Here is a 17,527-nt window from a genome sequence, read left to right as displayed (position 1 = left end):
AAACCCTCGAGACGAAGGAGTTGGCGATGCGCCGAGATTGATTTGTGGTTGAACGTTGGTTGTTGTTTTTTCCATAAACCCTAGATACATATTTATAGTCCAGGGGACTCTCTAATTTAGGCGTGCACCTAACCGTGCACGAGTAAAACTCTATCTAAGATGCGATCTACTATATTACAGATACATGGGCAATCTAGCCCAAACTTTGCATAACAGGCCGATTCACGTATTTCTTCCATGTATATTCTTTAAATCCATCTTGATCGCGGCCCACCTCTGACTCGGTCAAATCCTGGTGATAACACATGCCCCCCTGGTTTTGATAATGATAATTTCAAAACCACTCTGTTTTTTCTACGAAGGGTCATGTCGTGGCAGAGCAGAACCGTTGCAGCATCCTTCATCATGATGCCCTGTCTTCTCAGCTTCTCTGCAAAATTCGATAGCTTTAGCATCGCCTCCTCGGAAACTGCAATGGCATTAAATCTCCACCAGGCTCCTCGTTATTTAACCGTGCTGATCGATTAGCCCTCTTCATCCCATTCCTCTGTTCTAGCTAAAAAAAAACCCCCTCCTTTCATAGCCATGTCGTCTTCTTCCTCTTCTTCCGTTTCTCTCCAATCCTCTTCCTCAAGCGAGTCGATTCCAGAGCACGACCAGATGGAGGCGTACAACCGGCGTGCTCCCAAGCATTGGGACAAACAGGAGTGGGACTTCGATTTCGTGCCAGAGGGCGAGGACCTCGTCTGGTCAGATGGGGCCATGCCCCTAACCGACGGGGAAGACGACCTCCGGTACCTGGTTGACGGAGCACTGGAGGCGGAGAGCGACGACGACGACCCTCCCTTCCGGGGCAAATTCACATCCGTCACCAAAAGAGAAGAAGAGGATGTCGAAGACGAAGACATTTCCTCCGACATGAAGAAAGAACAGGAGAACGACACCTCCTCCGATGAACCGCCGGCGAAACGCATCCGGGGCTGGGCTTGGTCAGACGAGGACGATGATGATGACGAGGAAGAAGCCTCCGCTGAAGGTCACAGTAGCAGCACCGAGGGATTCGTCGACAGCAGCAATGAGGGCAGCTACCCCAGCGACGGCGAAGACGGCAACAGCCCTTAGAATAGGGACCTACTAGCATAGGATTAGCAGTAGCAATCTGTCCCTTTTGCTGAACAATCGGCTTCTCTTTGTGAGAAATCTTATTATCAATGAAAAATTTCCTTTGATTTTGCCGATGTTCTTTATGCTGACTCAGCCGATTTTTCCTCATCTGACCTTGACGGTTGTTAACTTAACCAATGCTTAATGACCAGATGGGGCCACGCCTTGGTTTCTCATGACAATCTGCGAGACAGGCCAATTCAGTCATCCTTCCAAGTTAGCCAGCTCTGCCGATGACGATAGCTTTGGGTGCAGCCGACTGCAGCAGACCGACGATTTGATCTTGAGCGGGCGTTTTTAAGAGAGACCCGGAACTGTTGCTGAATCAGCTTGGATGCTGAAACTGATAACTCTGTAACAAAAGCATCATTCTTCAGAACAGTTGCGATGTAGAGCCAGCTGATTCCAACAAAATCGGCTCCAAAGCCAAGAACCTCTCGGGCGAGTTGCCCCCCGAGCCTCATCCAAAGCGAGCCAAATGCGTCGCCATCGGTCTCCAAGTTATAATGCAGAACCAGCCGATTCCAACCAATATCGGCTCTCCAGAGCAAAGATATTTCAGGGCGAGCTGCCCCCCGAGCCTCAATCAAGGCGAGAATACCGGCAAGGATGCACAGATCAAACAAAAAGGCTCTGACCTCAGGTAATCTGGTAATCCGAGATAGCCACCATGAAGAATCAGCCAAACTTGCCCCCAGATCAGCTTTCTTCTATTGAACGCCGATGTTGTAGATGAAACACCACCAGCTTAACGAGAAAGAGGCTGCCTTGCATGCCTAACTGATGTTACTGCTGATCTTGGCGCCAAGGCTGATTAGCCAAGGCTGGAAACAGAAGCCCTTGAAGCCGAACTGAAAACCATCTTGGCGAAAATCTGGGCCTTGAGCACATAGCCGGTAGGTCTTGTGTAACTGTACTAGAGTCGATGGCTGCGCATCGGCTTCGTCATAAAATTTTTTTTTACTGGCCAATTTTTCTAATCGGCCCCCAATGTTTCACTGTATCCATGTTTATCTGCACATGTTCATCTGATTAGGTGCCCCCCGAGCCGAATCTGTCAGGTAACTGCAGATATCGGCTCTGTAGTTTAGCCAAGGCATTGTATTTGCACGTCGACTCCGGTAGGACCAAGGTTGATTCCTCTTAACTCATCAGCCGACGTAAAACCGCTGCCAAGTAAATTGATGTTGAACACAAGCAGAACATGTGGTGAGGATAATTTTGGCCGATTGCTGGAATCGGCCTCCATATTGATCGAAGCGCTCAATGAAGGTCTTGTAATTTTCCTTCATAGATCCTTGGGGCCGATCCCAAGGATCGGCCTCGCCACGTTTCTCATTGATCTGTTCTTGCTACTCGGTTAGGCCAGTGGATAAGACCAACCTAACCCTGCCCTTCGTCACGTCGATGCGCTCGCAGCCGTCCAAATTGATACCTGAGAGTGGCTCTTGGCCTGCTGCTTCCCACGCGTTCATGCCAGCCGTTGAAATTTCGGCTGAGTCATCGGCCTGGACGACCTCTACCTCATCTCCATCCCACTGTATTATGCATTGGTGCATTGTGGAGGGAATGCAACAGTTGGCGTGGATCCAATCTCTTCCTAGCAGAACAGCATAGGTGCTCTTGCTATCGACGACGAAGAACGTCGTAGGGATAGTTTTCCTTCCTACAGTCAGATCCACGTTCAGGACGCCTTGTGCGTCAGATGCTTGGCCGTTGAAATCGCTCAATGTCACGTTGGTCTTGATCAGATCCGAGCTAGAGCGTCCCAACCGACGTAGCATAGAGTATGGCATAATGTTGACTGCCGCTCCGGTGTCCACCAGCATCTTATTGACAGGCCTCCCATCGATGTAACCTCGCAAGTACAGGGCCTTCAGATGTCTGTAGCTTCTTTCTCGTGGCTTCTCAAAGATAACCGGCCGTGGGCCGCAGTCAAGTTGTGCCACAGGTGCCTCGTCTAATCCTGGAGCACTGAACTCCGAAGGGAGGATGAACACCATGTTTGTGCCAGCCGATGTATCATCATCGGCTTTCCTTTGCTTGGGGCGCCACTCCATTTTTCGTGGACGACCTTCATCCAGGGTCCGCTGAACTTTCGCAGCCAGATCAGGTCGCGCCTTCCTTAGCGTATGCAGGTATAACCTTTCGGCTTCCTCCAAGCCGCGCAATCGCTGAACCCTGCGCTTTTGGGAACGGCTGAGCCCATCCGGGCACCACCTTGGCCGGTGGTACCTGTCTTCTTCTTCTTCTCCCTCGTCTTCTGAATCCTGGTGATCTTCCAACCGAGGGGACTCCGCGCGTTCGCTTTGTGTTGGGAGAGGCCCTAGACGTTTGAACACGGACACGTTGGCTGCCTCCTTCTTCTTCTGGTTGCATTCTGGGCAATTGCCGATTGTGGGCAATCGGCTCATTCCTGAATCCCAGCAGTGTCTGAAGAAGGGGCAGTCCCAATGCCTATCTTCGTTGCCTTGCTCCCTTGTCTTTTCCTTGGCCCGGCGCTCGCACTCCTCCTCATCGCAATCATGCCGACGATGTCTTCTGGCTTCTCTAGCCAGACGATCTCTTTCATCATCATCGCTGGACCGTCGGCGTTGGTCATACTGACTCACATACTTGTTGAGGAGGTGATCAGAGAGGGGTCGCTGATATCTTATGTTCTTCACTTCTCCCTCTGTGATGTAGCGCTTGCCATCATGACGGAGCCGATCGCGTGGAGCGGCCTCCTCCGTGTCCTTGCTACGAGAGCAGCTGCCCTCGTCTCCATCCTTGCCAGCGTGGTGTCCAAGCCCTACCATGTTGATGCTGAACGAGGATCCTGGCTGGCAGCCTTCAGGGTAAGTGCACTCCACCATGTTAACGGCGGGGAAGGGGTGGGTGTCGACCTTCATGGCGTACTGGTTGAAAATCAGACGTCCTTGTTCTATCGCCATTTGGATCTGCTGACGCCACACCCTGCAGTCGTTGGTGGCATGAGAGAGCGAGTTATGCCATTTGCAGTATGGCTTTCCGTTCAGCTCCTGTACCGTGGGGAATTTGAGACCCTCGGGTATCTTCAACTGCTTCTCCTTGAGTAGGAGGTCGAAGATTTGCTCAGTTTTGGTCACGTCAAAATCAAACCCCCTGGGCGGACCTGGTGGCTTAACCCATTTGCAGGACACGGGGGTTGCCCCCCGAGTCCATTCAGCCACTGCTATCTCTTGATCTCCCGCAGAAACTTCGTCTTCCTCTGCCTCGACCAGGACTACTGCACGCTTGAATTTGTCCTGGTACAAGTCCGGGTGGCGCTGTTCATATGCCGACAGCTTACTGAACCATGTGCGATGAGGGGTAGTCCGCTTGGGAGGCCATGTCCTTGAGCGGCGCTGCAAGGCCCGCCACCGCCAACTCGATCGCTTCCTTTTCAGTCACACGAACCGAATAACATCGGTTCCCGAGATTCTGAAGCGCTGGATGTATTCTCGTCACGCTTTCTCCACGCTTCGACGTATTTGTGCTAGATCGGCAAGGCCAGACTCGGAAGCCTCTCGAGTGGTACCGCATATGGAACCGCTCTTCCAATCGCTTCCAAGTCCGGATCGAGTCTGGTGGCAACGAGGTGTACCACCCGAAAGCCGATCCCGTGAGGGACTGTGAGAAGAACCTCACGCGTAGTGGATCCGACACTGAGGCCGTTCCTAGCTGTGCCAAATATCGGCTCACATGCTCGATGGAGCTGGAACCATCCGATCCACTGAATTTGGAGAAATCAGGGAGCCGATATTTAGGTGGTAGCGGGATCAACTCGTACTCGTCGGGGTACGGCTTGGAATAGCCGATTGCCCTCCTTTTCGGCACCATGCCGAACTGGTCTCTCAGTATGGTACTGATCTGATCCGCTGTGCTGGCTGCAGGAGTTGAACTCTGAAGATTCGCCGGGGTGGCGTACTTAGCCAGCCATGCTTGCTTTTCCATCTCCAAGCCAACTGCAGGAGCTGAGCTCTGGAGGTTCGTCGGGGTGGCATATTTAGTTAGCCACGTCTGCTTCTCAAGATCTGTTGCTGACGTTCCTCCTGCTTTCCCAGAAGTCCCTGATGTCGCGGCCTGGTTTGTGAGCGCCCAGTTACCGCAGTCTGGCACGTATGTGCACATATACCCGTGAGGGATCTCCTTAGGCGCCTCATGCAAGAACTGGCAGTCACTAGGGTCACCACCGATCTTGTAGACGACGAATGCCGGTGAATTCGGCACTTCTGGTGCTGCCAACGCAAATGGCAGCGGTGGACGGGACTGGAGTGGCACCTCTCCTTGGTGTGTCCCGAGAGCTGGTCCTGACGGAGAGTACTGGTGCCTCATGATCTCCTGGATCACCCGGAGAGCGACACGCTCCAAAGTGTTCACCAGGTTCTCAGAGTGGCGGTGCAGCGAGTGAGCCACCAAGTAGTTGATCTCCTGACGTAGGGACCTGGTGCATTCTTCTGGCGGGGCAGAGAGGTCTATCCCATCGAGTGCACCATCAGGCGAGAACCCCTTCCACCTGATGCCATGTGAACGGGTTCTGTGGAAAGAGCCGATGAGGTCGGCTTCGAGGATGGCTTTGACCTCGTCATACTTCTTCTTGAGCTCGTCGATCAGATCCTCGTACGTGACTGGAGTGCCGTCCGCCATCTCAGATGTAGATGGCGATGTGGTTGATGAAGAAGCTTATCCCACCGGGCGTGCCAGAATGTGTTGCGGTCAAAACCCACCGGCGGGCAGCGACGGGCAACACAGTAGAGCCGGGAACAACTTAGGGCTGCGGCTGGCCCTGGTCCCTCCGAGCGACGGCCCGCAAAGCCTCTGGTACACACGTCCGATGCTGATGCAAGGGCGTGCCACCTGACCTATACCTGGTCAGGAAGGTGATGGAGATGCCTCGCTTAGTTTCCTGCATGACATACACGTAAACATTAAATACGAGCCTCGATCGGCTCTCAGGTTATCCTGTGAATCGGCTCAAGGAGCCGATCCACCCATGATTCGTACGAGGTGCACGAATATATGGTGGTCCTGCTTGATCAAGATAAAGCTAAAACGATCTACGACGATTTAGGGTTTTCACCGCATAATCGGATCATCCTACTCACGATTGGGCCTCGCGGCCACGCACGGTGACCGTAAGCCGATCCTAGACAAGGCCTAAAAACCAACACGAGGTTGATCCCCGGAACATCCTGTCTAGGACTAGCAAACGACACCCTACGTGCCGCTGGATCCTCCAACCCTTTGTAAGGCCTAACTATTGCAGATATTAAACTAATCCTTGAAGAACAAGGAGCAACCGTAACGGATCGGATCTACTAAATAATGATCAAGCGGGGTGCCGCCCCTACACCTAAGATAGGTGTAAGGGCGGCTAGACATGCAAGGGTTGCACTACGCCAGCATATGATACGAAGAACAATGCTAACCCTAACACATCTAAGATAACTACGTTGCTCGCCATCAAAAAGGCTTCAGTACGAGCAACGCATGAACAACATGAAGCTTATGCTGCCTAGATCGCAAGATGCGATCTAGGCAGCATGATGCTTACCGGTAGAAACCCTCGAGACGAAGGAGTTGGCGATGCACCGAGATTGATTTGTGGTTGAACGTTGGTTGTTGTTTTTTCCATAAACCCTAGATACATATTTATAGTCCAGGGGACTCTCTAATTTAGGCGTGCACCTAACCGTGCACGAGTAAAACTCTATCTAAGATGCGATCTACTATATTACAGATACATGGGAAATCTAGCCCAAACTTTGCATAACAGGCCGATTCACGTATTTCTTCCATGTATATTCTTTAAATCCATCTTGATCGCGGCCCACCTCTGACTCGGTCAAATCCTGGTGATAACAGATTGAAAGGCTGGAAGATAGTTCGAAAGCAGATGAAGAGGCGAGAAACTCAGAAGAGAAGTCCTGATAGCATTTATGCTACTGCTGTAACGATGATACTTAAGCACTCGATTTTTGTTGCAGCCGATTGTTCGGGTGCATTGGTTCTGCAAATCTATCGAAGGTGTTTATATGTACCTCCTTTTTTCTAGACTTTTCTTTTAATCATAAACCGTTGGCAGAATTATGTAAGAAAGAAAATATTAAATGCTCGTTTGACATCTGTACTATGTGCCTATGTATGGAAATTTGAAGGCAACAAACTATTTGAGTGATCAACTCATGTTCCAGGTTTGTGAAACCCGTTGTAAGTGCAACTTTGCTTTCAACCGACGATGTATATTTTGGCAGCAGCCCCCGAACGAATCGATGGAACTAAGCCTGCCGATGACTCCGTCGCTCTTTAGTACTTTCATAGTTTAAAGTACCGGTCATGGGTCTTGTTTGTAAGTATATAGTTTTTATCCTTGATATCTGCAGCACTCGCGTAGTCTATAGGCTTTAGCAAAGGATAAATTTATGATCCCCGTTTATCTTGCCTTCTATTGCAGCACTCATATTTTTCAGAGGCTTTAGATGACAATTTCAGGTACAATTTTGAATAAACCTATGTTCGCGGTAGTATACAAAAAAGTTTTGATGAACTTGTTCGGATGCTCCAAATTACTTCAGTACTTCAGATAAACGAAACTTTAGTCTTTATTAATAAAGTGAACTAAGAACGACGTGGCTAAAAAACAAGTCTTATTGAAATAAAATTTCTAAGAGAGAAAAATAAAGATGCATAACGCTGCTCATCTTCTTTAAGCAAGTGGAGGGTCCTTCTTATCTTGGGTCTCATCTAAGGAGCCGGTGACTCTGGAGGTGTCGATGATTTTATCAGAAGTACTTCCAGCAAGCGCCGGAGCATTATTGTCTTCGGCAGAGGCATTATTATCAACTGTCGAAGGTTCAACCGCTAAAGCTCCCAATGCAGGGTCATCTGGTTTCTTTTTCAATTTCTTGACGCTTTCATCTTCTTTATCGCGAAGTGTCAATTGCTTAGAACGGAATTCGACAACTTCTTGCTTTATTCCAAACTTAGCAGCAATCCTCTAAAACTCGCGATCACAGTTATCTGAGCGCGTAAAACTTCCATAGACTGTGATGTTGGTTCCATTTTGCCTGACATCTTGAGCTTGAGATACGCATAATGCGGCACAGCCATGAACTTGGCATAAGCTGGTCTTCCGAGTATAGCATGGTACTATCATTCCCAATTTACTACCTCAAACTCTATTTTTTCCTTTCTGAAGTTGTCGAATTTCCCAAAGACAACATTCAAGTAAGCTTTGCCAAGAGAGTACGCTGGCAGAGTGAGAAGGATGCCGGGGAAACATGTATCAGATTCTTCTAACATCCTCATTATAATTCCCATATTTTTAACTGTGCTTGCGAATATCAGATTTAATCCGCTTCCACCATCCATGAATACTTTGCTCATATTGTATCCTCATATTTGTGACTCAACTACCAAGGCAGCATGACCTGGCTTTTGGATGGTCATCGGGTGATCCGCTCTGCTGAACAGGATACTCTGTGACGACCAGTCGATGTATTCTGGAATATTTGCCATTGTACTTTCTGCTAGGTTGATTTCTTGGGTGAGTTTCTTCATCTCCCTTCTCTAAACACCAGTTTTGTGAATCATGCTCATATGTCCCCGTGGTGGTGGAAATGACTCGTTAGAGTTATGAGGTTGCACTTGCTGAACTTGGTGTTGAGGTGGTGGTGGTGGCGGCGGAAGATTCGGCTGTTGCTACTGAATAAACTTTTGCATCTTAATAAACTGTCGACAGTCCCTGAGCAGATGACTTGACTTCCTCTTGTCATCTTTGGGGTCGATGTATGCATGTAGATAACAGAGAGATTTTAGCTGTTTAGCAAAAGGCAGTTCTAGGACCCTTGAAGGGCGTCCTTTGTAGTTGCCACGATTCCCTGAATTACTGCAATTGTTGTCTTGACGATCACGACGTCCATCATCATATCGATCGTCTCGTCGATCAGAATATCCGGCGGCTACCATGTTGGTATCATCGTATCCGCGCTCTTTCCTTTTCTTACGGTGATCTCTTTGATTGCCTGAATCATGCCTCGACTGATCATCATCTTCATCGTCGCTGCGTGGACGAGGTTTTCGTACGTTATCTTCACCATCAACCCAACTATTGATGATTTCCATCAGCTTGGTTATAGTATTTTCCTTCTTTCGTCCAAGCTCCTCTATATAAGATTCTCGTCGAATACCATCACTGAAGGCGTCGATTGCTCTATCGACAGAGACATCTTCAGCATCATTCAAGAGTTTAGTAAATTGTCCAATGTATGTGTTATCACCAGATTTTGGCCAAATCAGGAGGTGGGCCGTAAGAGAGATGGGCTTGGAAGATTACACGTAGAAGATCTCTGAAGCGGCCTTGCACGAGGAGTTTGGGCTCGATTGCCCGTGTATCTTTAATTATGGTAGATTGTATCTTAGATCAGAAGTTAGAGTTGGTATCGTACACGGTGGGGATTATTCCCACGTTAGAAAGTCCGCTGGACTATAAATATGTATCTAGGGTTTATGGAATAAAGAACAACTCACGTTCAACCAAACAAACCAATCTCAGCGCATCGCCAACTCCTTCGTCTCGAGGGTTTCTATCCGGTAAGCGACATGCTGCCTAGATCGCATCTTGCGATCTAGGCAGCACAAGCTCCATGTTGTTCATGCGTTGCTCGTACTGAAGCCTTGTTGATGGCGAGCAACGTAGTTATCATAGATGTGTTAGGGTTAGCATAGTTCTTCGCGTAACATGCTAGCGTAGTGCAACCCTTGCATGTCTAGCCGCCCTCACACCCATCTCAGGTGTGGGGGCGGCACCCCGCTTGATCATTATTTAGTAGATCTGATCCGTTACGATTGCTCCTTGCTCTGCAAGGATTAGTTTAATATCTGCAATAGTTAGGCCTTACGAAGGGGTGGAGGATCCAGCGGCACGTAGGGTGTCGTTCGCAAGTCCTAAACAGGATGTTCCGGGGATCAACTTCATGTTGGTTTTTAGGCCTTGTTTAGGATCGGCTTACGATCACCGTGCGTGGCCGCGAGGCCCAACCTGGAGTAGGATGATCCGATTATGCGGTGAAAACCCTAAATCGTCGTAGATCTCATTAGCTTTATCTTGATCAAGCAGGACCACCATATATTCGTGCACCCCGTACGAATCATGGGTGGATCGGCTCCTTGAGCCGATTCACAGGATAACCTGAGAGCCGATCGAGGCTCGTATTTAATGTTTACGTGTATGCCATGCAGGAAATTAAGCGAGGCATCTCCATCACCTTCCTGACCAGGTATAGGTCAGGTGGCACGCCCTTGCACTTCGCATCGGACGTGTGACCAGAAGAGCTTTGCGGGCCGTCGCTCGGAGGGGTCTCAGCCAGCCGCAGCTCTAGGCTCTTCCCGGCTCTACCGTGTTGACGATCCGCTGCCCGCCGGTGGGTTTTGGCAGTCAACACATTCTCGCAACACGCCGGTGGGACAATCGTCTACATCAACCGCATCGCCATCTACATCTGAGATGGCGGAAAGCACTCCGGTCAAGTACGAGGATCTGCCCGATGAGCTCAAGGAGAAACATGACGAGATCAAGGCAGCCCTCGAAGCCGAACTCATCGGCTCCTTTGAGAAGACCCGTGCGCACGGTATCGAGCTCAATGAAAACACACGTCCGTTGCCTGGCGACAACATGGTGGATCTCAGCCACTCCATATGCAAGCCAGAGTTCCCCTTTGGTGTCAACATGGCAGGGCTTGCAAGCCGCCATGGCAAAGATGAAGCAGAAAGCAGCCACTCCCGTGGCAAGGATAAAGAGGAGGCCGATCCGCGCGACCGGCCCCGAGATGATGACAGACGGTACCTGACAGAGGAGGAAGTGAGAAACGTGCGGTATCAATATCCACTTTCCGAGCATCTCCTCGACAAACATGAGCAACGGTACGACCGACGTCGGCACTACGACGTAGATGATGAGAGAAATTGTCGGTCTGATGCAGAGGACAGGAGGTACCGTCAGCATGATAGAAACAACGACGGGTACAATCGTCACGCTGGAGGAAGGTCAAAGGGGCAAGATGACATGGATAGGCACTGGGACTGCCCTTTCTTCAAACATTGCTGGGACTCAGGAGTGAGCCGATTGCCAACAATCGAGAACTGCCCAGAATGCAAACGAAGGAAGAAGGATGCAGCTAACGTGTCCGTGTTCAAGCGTCTAGGGCCTCTCCCGCCTCGGGACAAGCATGCTGAATCCACTCGGATGGAAGATCTCGAGGAACTAGAGGACGATGGTGAAGAAGATAAGTATCATCGGCCCAGGCGGTGCCCTGATGGGCTCAGCCGTTCCCAAAAACGAAGGGTTCAGCGTCTGCGTGGGCTGGAAGAAGCTGAAAGATTGTACCTGCACACGTTGAGGAAGGCACGACCTGATCTGGCCGCCAGGATTGAGCGAACCCTGGACGAAGAAGGTCGGCCGCAAAGAAAAGAGTGGCGCCCCAAGCAAAAGAAAGCCGATGAAGATACATCGGCTGGCACAAACATGGTCTTCATCCTTCCAACGGAGTTTAGTGCTCCAAGGTTATATGAAGCACCTGTGGCACAATCGGATCGCGGCCCACGGCCGGTCATCTTTGAAAAGCCACGAGAAAGAAGCTGCTGCATATCTGAAGGCCCTGTACTTGCGAGGTTACATCGATGGGAGGCCTGTAAATAAGATGCTGGTGGACACCGGAGCGGCAGTCAACATCATGCCATACTCTATGCTACGTCGGCTGGGACGCTCTAGCTCAGATCTAATCAAGACCAATGTGACATTGAGCGATTTCAACGGCCAAGCATCTGACGCACAAGGTGTTCTGAACGTGGATCTGACCGTAGGAAGGAAAACTATCCCTACAACGTTCTTCATCATCGATAGCACGAGCACTTATGCTGTTCTGCTAGGGAGAGATTGGATCCACGCCAACTGCTGCATTCCCTCCACGATGAACCAATGCATAATACAGTGGGATGGAGATGAGGTAGAGGTCGTCCAGGCCGATGACTCAGCCGAAATTTCAACGGCTGGCATGAACGCATGGGAAGCAAAGAGCCAAGAACCCCTCTCAGGTATCAATTTGGACGACTGCGAGCGCATCGACGTGACGAAGGGAAGAGTTAAGCTGGTTTTATCCACTGGCCTGACCATGTAGCTGAGGCAAAGCGATGAGCAAACGCGATGAGGCTGATCCTTGTGATCGGCCCCAAAAGTCTATGAAGGGACGTTACGTAACCTTCGCCGCCGCTTCAATCGATATGGAGGCCGATTCCAGCAATCGGCCAGAATTATCTTTACCACATGTTCTGCTTGTGCTCAACATCGATCTACTGGGCAGCGGCTACATCGGCGGGTGAAAGCCAGCACGAATCCTTGCGGAGCCGACGTGCAAGTGCAGTGCCCTAGCTAATCATAAAGCCGACATCCGCAACACCTGGCAGATTCGGCTCGGGGGGCATATAGTCAGATGAGCATGTGCAGCAAACATGTGTACAATGAAACACTAGGGGCCGATTAGAGGAAAATCGGCCGGTAAATTTTACCGAAAAGCCGATGCATGGCCATCGACTCAAGAAGTATGACTGTGATAATTAGAGGATCAATGGAGCAGGAAGTGGATCTTCTCTTCAAAGGATCTCCGGGTTCTCTTTGCGAGTATTCGTGCCTGCAGTATCGGCCGGGGCAGTTTGAGGGTCATGACCCTGACCAACGACGAGAGCAAGTCAGGGTAAGGATGAGCCTAACGAAGGGAGCATATCTCTTCTAGGACCAGGAGAACAGCCGATGACGAAGCAATCGGCTGTAACGTTTTTTGCCTAAGGCTTGGCCAAGGCTGTGACTTGGTAGCTGTCACTTCCAGGGGTTGTTACGTCCGGAGTTTTGGAGGGCATCAGAAATTCAAAGGCATCCTCGCCAGAAGTTACTTCGGCCTGCCAAAGATGACGAGCCGATCTGATCAGCCAGGCACAAGATGTAAGCTGGAGAAGCTCGGGGGCAGCTTGCATGGAAATTGCTTCACTCTGAAGAACCGATTTTGTTGGAATCGGCAGATACTGCATCACGAGTTGGAGACCGAGGATGACCGACTTGGTCGGCTCACTGCTATTCTCGCCCCGACCGAGGCTCGGGGGGCAGCTTGCCCGAAAGGTCCTTTGCTATAAGAAGCCGATTTTGCTGAAATCGGTTAGCTCTGCATCTCGATTTGACTTCGAGAAATGGTTGCTGTAAGAAAACAGAGCAGGATTGTAAAACGTCACTGCATACCATCACGAGGGAATTTGTGGACAAGTAATGCCTGTTCTGCAGAAGTGGCAGCTTCGGCGTTTGAATTGATCCAGCAATAGTCCTAGGACTCTCCTGAAGGCAAAGAGGATCTGGAAGAGAAGGATGCGGCGGAAGAATGTCTGAAATTTATGGTTAATGAGGAGGCTGGGCATTATTTCAGGAGTTTTGCCGCTAAGTTTAACATGGTTATGGCTTGGCCCTGTTTGACCGGGAGTTTGAGTCCGGATGGATCTATCTTGAAATTTATTGTGAGAGACCGATGCGTTGCCATCGGCTCATCGAGCATTGACCGAATTGACAAGCTAATTCGGCTGCACCTGCAGCTATTGTCATCGGCAGGGCTAGCTAACTTGGAAGTTAACTTGGAAGGATGATTGAATTAGCTTGTCTCGCTGGTCATTAAGCATTGGTTAGCAACCATCAAGGTCAGATGAGGAAAATCGGCTGAGTCGACATAAAGAACATTGGCAAAATCAAAAGAAATTTTTCATTAATAATGAGATTTCTTATAAAGAGGAGCCGATTGTTCAGCAAAGGGGACAGATTGCTACTGCTAATCTTATGCTTGTAGGTCCCTATTCTAAGGACTGTTGCCGTCTTCGCCGTCGCTGAGGTAGCTGCCTTCATTGCTGCTGTCGACGAATCCCTCGGTGCTGCTACTGTAACCTTCAGCGGAGGCTTCTTCCTCGTCATCATCATCGTCCTCGTCTGACCAAGCCCAGCCCCGGATGCGTTTCGCCGGCGGTTCGTCGGAGGAGGTGTCGTCCTCCTGTCCCTTCTTCATGTCGGAGGAGATGTCTTCGTCTTCGACATCCTCTTCTTCTCTTTTGGTGACAGATGTGAATTTACCCCGAAAGGGAGGGTCGTCGTCGCCGCTCTCCAGTGCTCCGTCAACCAGGTACCGTAGGTCATCTTCCCCGTCTGTTAGGGGCATGGCCCCATCTGACCAGACGAGGTCCTCACCCTCCGGCACGAAGTCGAAGTCCCACTCCTGCTTGTCCCAATGTTTGGGAGCCCGGCGGTTGTACGCCTCCATCTTGTCGTGCTCTGGGACCAACTCGCTTGAGGAAGAGGATTGGAGAGAGACGGAAGACGAGGAAGAAGACGACATGGCTGAGGGAGAAGAGAGTTTTTGGGTGCCGACGGCTGGAACAGAGGAAGGGGATAAAGAGAGTTAATCAGTCGGCACGGTTAAATAATGAGAAGCCTGGTGGGAATTAATGCCCTTGCAGTTTCCGAGGAGGTGATGCCAGAGTTATCGAATTTTGCAGAGAAGCTGAGAAGGCAGGGCATAATGATAGCGGATACTGCAACGGCTCTGCTCTGCCACGACATGACCCTTCAGAGGAAAAACAGAGTGGTTTTGGAATTATCATTGCCAAAACCAGGGGGGCATGTGTTATCACCAGATTTTGGCCAAATCAGGAGGTGGGCCGTAAGAGAGATGGGCTTGGAAGATTACACGTAGAAGATCTCTGAAGCGGCCTTGCACGAGGAGTTTGGGCTCGATTGCCCGTGTATCTTTAATTATGGTAGATTGTATCTTAGATCAGAAGTTAGAGTTGGTATCGTACACGGTGGGGATTATTCCCACGTTAGAAAGTCCGCTGGACTATAAATATGTATCTAGGGTTTATGGAATAAAGAACAACTCACGTTCAACCAAACAAACCAATCTCGGTGCATCGCCAACTCCTTCGTCTCGAGGGTTTCTATCCGGTAAGCATGCGATCTAGGCAGCACAAGCTCCACGTTGTTCATGCGTTGCTCGTACTGAAGCCTTGTTGATGGCGAGCAACGTAGTTATCATAGATGTGTTAGGGTTAGCATAGTTCTTCGCGTAACATGCTAGCGTAGTGCAACCCTTGCATGTCTAGCCGCCCTCACACCCATCTCAGGTGTGGGGGCGGCACCCCGCTTGATCATTATTTAGTAGATCTGATCCGTTACGATTGCTCCTTGCTCTGCAAGGATTAGTTTAATATCTGCAATAGTTAGGCCTTACGAAGGGGTGGAGGATCCAGCGGCACGTAGGGTGTCGTTCGCAAGTCCTAAACAGGATGTTCCGGGGATCAACTTCATGTTGGTTTTTAGGCCTTGTTTAGGATCGGCTTACGATCACCGTGCGTGGCCGCGAGGCCCAACCTGGAGTAGGATGATCCGATTATGCGGTGAAAACCCTAAATCGTCGTAGATCTCATTAGCTTTATCTTGATCAAGCAGGACCACCATATATTCGTGCACCCCGTACGAATCATGGGTGGATCGGCTCCTTGAGCCGATTCACAGGATAACCTGAGAGCCGATCGAGGCTCGTATTTAATGTTTACGTGTATGCCATGCAGGAAATTAAGCGAGGCATCTCCATCACCTTCCTGACCAGGTATAGGTCAGGTGGCACGCCCTTGCACTTCGCATCGGACGTGTGACCAGAAGAGCTTTGCGGGCCGTCGCTCGGAGGGGTCTCAGCCAGCCGCAGCTCTAGGCTCTTCCCGGCTCTACCGTGTTGACAGTCGCTGCCCGCCGGTGGGTTTTGGCAGTCAACAGTATGTGCGCATCGACTCTTTTGGCTTTTGCTGGCAATGACGTAACTCCTCGATTTCAACAGGCCTTTTGTACGTTGCCTGGAAATTTTTGACGAAAGCATCAACTAGATCCTCCCATGATTTGATGGACCCCTTTGGCAAACCTCTCAACCAAGCCCGTGCTGAATCCTTCAAGTAGAGCTACAAACATTGCATTTTGTCGCTTGATACATCTCAAACATATCTATAATTTCTGATGTTCCATGCTAGTTTTATGAAAATACCTACATGTTTTGTTCACACTTTATATCATTTTTATGCATTTTCTGGAACTAACCTATTAACAAGATGCCGAAGCGCCAGTTGCTGTTTTCTGTTGTTTTTGGTTTCGGAAATTCTACACAGGAAATATTCTCGGAATTGGACGAAACAAAAGCCCAAGGCCTTATTTTCCACGGAGTATTCCAGAACACCAAAGGAGAGACGGAGAGGGGCCACGAGGAGCCCACACCATAGGGGGGCGCGGGCCCCTCCCTGGCCGCGCCACCTGGTGGGGAGCCCACCTCAGGACTCCACCGACATCGCTCCTTCGCCTATATATGCTCCCAGACGCGAAAACCCTAAATCAGTCGACGATATTCCACGAAGAGTTCCGTAGCCGCAGCCATCGCGAAGACAAGTTTCGGGGGACAGAAGTCTCTATTCCGGCACGCCGCCGGGACGGGGAATTGCCCCGGAGTCATCTCCATCGACACCACCGCCATCTTCATCGCCATTGCTGTCTCCCATGATGAGGAGGGAGTAGTTCTCCCCCGAGGCTGAGGGCTCTACCGGTAGCTATGTGGTTCATCTCTCTCTCCCATGGTGTGATCTTTATGTGATCATGAGCTTTGTATCACTATTAAAGTAGTCTATTCCTCCTCCATGATGTAATGTTGACAGTGTGTGCATCATGTAGTACTTGGCGTAGGTTATGATTGTAATCTCTTGTAGATTATGAAGTTAACTATTACTATGATAGTATTGATGCGATCTATTCCCCCTTTCATAGCTATTGTTTACAGTGTGTATGCTATGTTAGTACTCGGTCTAAATTGCAACGATCTATTATGCACTCTACAGGCTACTTTAATATGAACTCCGGATGTTGTGGAGCTTGTTTACTCCGGCTTGAGGTGTGCTTTTATAGCCCTACACAATGAATGGTGTTTGTTATCCAACAAGAGAGTGTTTAAAAGTAGCTTTATTTAATTATGTGATCATTGTTGAGAGTGTCCACTAGTGAAAGTATGATCCCTAGGCCTTATTTCTAAGCATTGAAACACCGTTTCCAACAAGTTCTGTTACATGTTCGCTTTGTGCCATCTTTATTTCAGATTGCAGTTACTACTTACAATCATTCATATTACTTGCATTTTACTATATCTTTGCCGAACTAGTGCACCTATACATCTGACAAGTGTATTAGGTGTGTTGGGGACACAAGAGACTTCTTGTATCGTAACTGCAGGGTTGCTTGAGAGGGATATCTTTG

Source organism: Lolium perenne, chromosome 5 (genome assembly GCF_019359855.2).
Source record: "Lolium perenne isolate Kyuss_39 chromosome 5, Kyuss_2.0, whole genome shotgun sequence".
NCBI lineage: Eukaryota > Viridiplantae > Streptophyta > Magnoliopsida > Poales > Poaceae > Lolium > Lolium perenne.
Note: the sequence above shows the minus strand (reverse complement) of the source record.